The sequence below is a fragment of the Carlito syrichta genome, unplaced genomic scaffold, assembly GCF_000164805.1.
Source record: "Carlito syrichta isolate Samal-C Ts95f unplaced genomic scaffold, Tarsius_syrichta-2.0.1 Scaffold307155, whole genome shotgun sequence".
Classification (NCBI taxonomy): Eukaryota; Metazoa; Chordata; class Mammalia; order Primates; family Tarsiidae; genus Carlito; species Carlito syrichta.
Genome location: NW_007251251.1, coordinates 136050 through 139940, shown reverse-complemented (window position 1 = coordinate 139940; position 3891 = coordinate 136050).

Genomic DNA, 3891 nt, shown 5'->3' with positions numbered 1-3891 from the left:
CCCGACCAGCTCCTCTCCCTTCCCAGGCGCCGGCGTGGCGGGGTCCCGGCGGGGCAAGAGCTGGGCCCTGCCCGCCCACGGCCTGGCCCCCGGGTGGAGGGACCGGAAGTAAAGGAGGGGCTGCGCTGCCAGAGGCGGGAGGCGAGGTGTCCCGGGGGGCAGCGCGGTCCTTCCAGTGGCCCGGAGGGGGGTGGACACAGGTAGCCTGGCGGGCAGGCGCGGTGCTTGATGCCTGTAATCCCGGCACTCTGGGAGGCCGAGGTGGGAGCGTGGCTTGAGGTCAGGCGTTGGCGACCAACCTGGGCAACATGGTGAGGCCTCAGCTACACAAAAACAAAAACAAACATCACCAGGAGCGCACGACCGGGACAATAGTCTTTGCCCAACCCTGCTCTGGGATTCCTCCCGCTGTGATGGCTTAATTAAGACTTCAGAAAGAGACCACTCTCCCGCAGCTCTCTGAGCTATCATGCACTCATTCATGGATGCTGGATTTACCGAGTGCCTTCGAAGTGGGAGCTGCCTGGTATCCGAGATGAAAGGCACAGACAAGCATCCTAACAAGTTAACAGCGTGGAACGTGCTGTGTCAGGGACACTGGGGAGAAAGGAAGAGTCCAGGACCCCTTTTCCCACGTTGCAGTGCGGGTCGGCTGAGACACTTGTCCTAGACAGGACACCTAGGGTTTGGAAGAGAGGATGGAATGGAGCAATCAGTGCCCAGAGGGTGTGTGGGCAGATAGCTTTGTAGCAGACGGTTTGGTCCAAGCCTGCCTCACTCTTGGCATTTCTAGCCCTCCCGTTATGCCCCGAGTGTCTCTGGAGGTGACACTATTGCCCAGTTTCAGAAAGAAATTCTCACCACTAGCTGATGAGGGTTCTGAGCATCATTCAGAACCATCCCTGACCTTATCATCAGACGCCTCCACCATCCAAGGTGTACCCTGGCGCAGGGGCCTGGGAATCTCACCCTGTCTCCATCACCTGTCTCCAGGGGGCGCGCGCCACCCACCCACATCTTTGTTTGCAAGCAGGCTCTGTAAGGAAAGACCACTGTGCACGGTGGGTGGTGCTTGTCCACATGATGAATTCAACTCAAGAACGGAAGCCAAGCATAGTGTCCTCGTTAAGAATAGTACCCTGAGTTCAAATTCTGTCCCCACCACTGACGATTGGTGTTAGTTAAGTCACTTGGGCAAGTTATCTAACCTTTCTGAACTTCACTCACCTGTAAGATAAGGATGCTAATACACGTCAAAGAACTGTTAAGGCTGGGCATGGTGGCTCATGCCTGTCATCCCAGCACTTTGGGAGGCTGAGGCGGGAGAATTACTTGAGCCCGGAGTTAGAGACCAGCCTGGGCAGCATAGGGAGACCTCGTCTCCACACACACACACACAAAATTGCTGGGCATGGTGGTGTGTGCCCGTAGTCCCAGCTACTTGAGAGGCTAAAGCAGAAGCATTGCCTGAGCCCAAGAGGTTGAGACTATGGTGAGTTGTGATTGTGCCACCGCACTCCAGCCTGGGCAACAGAGTGAGACCCCCGACACAAACAAGCAAGCAAGAGTTGTTGTGGTTAAATGAGATAATACATGAAAGAACTTCACGCAGTATCTGGCACATTATAGGCACTTAATAAATGGTATCAATATCATTGCTCTTAGTAATATAAGCAGTAACACTGGTTCAATTTTTTTTTTTTTTTAGTTGTCTCACTTTGTTGCCCAGGCTGGAGTGCAGTGGCACACTCATGGCCCCTGCTGGGCTCAGGCGTTTCTTCCACCTCAGTCTTCCAAGTAGCTGGAGCTAGAGGTGCATGTCACCACGCCCGGTTAATTTGTTGATTTTTGTAGAGACGAGGCCTTGCCAAGTTGCCCGGGAAATCTCTTGCCTCTGCCTCCCAAAGTGCTGGGATTATAGGTATGAGCCACCACCATAATTTGGTCCATAATATGGTCCATATTTTTATGGGAAAGCCCGGAGCAAGGAAAGTCATTTTAGGTATTCCCTGATATTTTATCATCAGGTTGAGCGTTTGTTAAGAACAGGAGCTCGGTCTCCCCCCAGATACTTGCAGCTCCCTCTGGAGGAGTATATTCTTTAGACAAAGTTCAATGAACAGGACTGGAAGGGTAGCGTTCAGAAGCTTCGGTCAGGCTAATGGCTGACAAAGCCCCTTTGTTGGGGCATGTGAGTTCTTGTCTTGACCGTGTCTCAAATATGGCCCTGAAAAAGTTTCTTTCTGGAGTGCCCATTTCTTCCAAGGCTGCGTGCAGTCAATGCACCAGTATCTGACCCCATTAGTGGGAGAAGATTAAAACTGGCTCATGATTAAAATCGGCCTTTTCTTCCTGGATCTTGGTTAGTAAGTGCGGGAGAAAAGTGAACAGCTAATTGAAAAGATAATTATAATGCACTGTCCTGTCTGCTGAGTGGAGCCTCCAGACCCCAGCGTCTGCAGAACCCCTTGTTTCTTGCGTCGGGGAGGACTCCGGAGCCAGCCTCGCTGAGACGGCGCCCAGGGGTTGGGGACATGGCTGGCGGGGGCTTGGCGCATGGAGCTCTGCCCTTCCAGGCCTGAACCCCCAGCCTGCTCTCCCCGGCTGCTAGGCTGAGCGCCTGAGCTGATGGAGCTGGAGAGGACAGACGTGAGGGATGGGAGGCTGCCCAGGCTCCAAGGTCAGGGGCGAGCAGGGGGGTCAGTCCAGGGATGGGGGCGGGGAACGCCAACCTCTCCCTGGCCTCCCGTGTGGGCACTCAAGCAGGGGGCAGAGATGGCTGGGGAGGCGAGTTTGCTATCTACTGAGTCCTTAGGGCCTGGGTCATTCTGAGAAGAGTCCAGGTCCAGAGTTGGGACCACAGGCTCTGCTGTCCTGGCCGGGCTGGCTCCCCCATCCTGCAGTTCTGACCCAGCCCATGGAAACAGTTAGCAAAGCTTCAGGGCATGCTCGCTCTATGCCAGCACTGGATGTGGCACTTGAAGAACTTCCCTTTAGGGACTGTACAATCTTCATGTCTTAGTACCTTCCTTCCTCTGGTCTCCAGACCCCTCTCTGCTCCCTCAGCCACCACTTCCTCGTTTCTCCTTCAGTTCTGAGTGACACAGGGCAAGATCCTCCTCCCTGGGACTCATCTGTGAAATGGGCACGTTTGTTGAATGGGAAGATCTAAGACTCTAAGTCTAAGGTAGACTGGAGATGCCGTTTGGAGTGTATGTAGATGGGGAACAGGGAGTGAGGGTGGGAGGGGGCGGAAGAGAGGAATAGTCCGAGTGTCACCTTGAGTAAGCCAGGATAGACAGGGCTACCCTATACAGCTGCACAGGTCGAGCACTGCACAAGGCTACCTGACTGAGACAGAAGGTGGAGGCCTCTGCTCAATTTGTCAAACCACCATCTTGGGCCTCGCCTCACCTTCCAGGGCAGGGTAGCCTTTTCCCAGTTCACACAGATGTGCCGTCTGGGCTAGCAGAGGCCCTGGGAAGACTGGACCAAGCCAGGCTCGGTGGCTCAGCCTGTAATCCCGCGCTTTGGGAGGCTGAGGTGAGTGGATTGCCTGAGCCCGCGGGTTCGAGACCCACCTGGGCAACTTGGCAAGACCTCATCTTTACAATAAACCAAAAAATCAGCCAGGCATGGTAGCGCGCGCCTGTAGTTCCAGTTACTTGGAAGGCTGAGGCGGAAGGATCCACGGAGCACAGCAGGTCGAGGCTGCGGTGGCTGGGAGCGGCCACTGCACTCCAGTCTGGGCGACGGAGTGAGACTCCTACTCAAAAAAAAAAAAAAAGACTGGACCAGAAACTCAGATGATGAAATACCAGAACAGAAGTCTGAAGGAGATGATGGAGCTCATCCTCATTTCCAAACAGGTGTCCTGTGAGCCCCCTAATT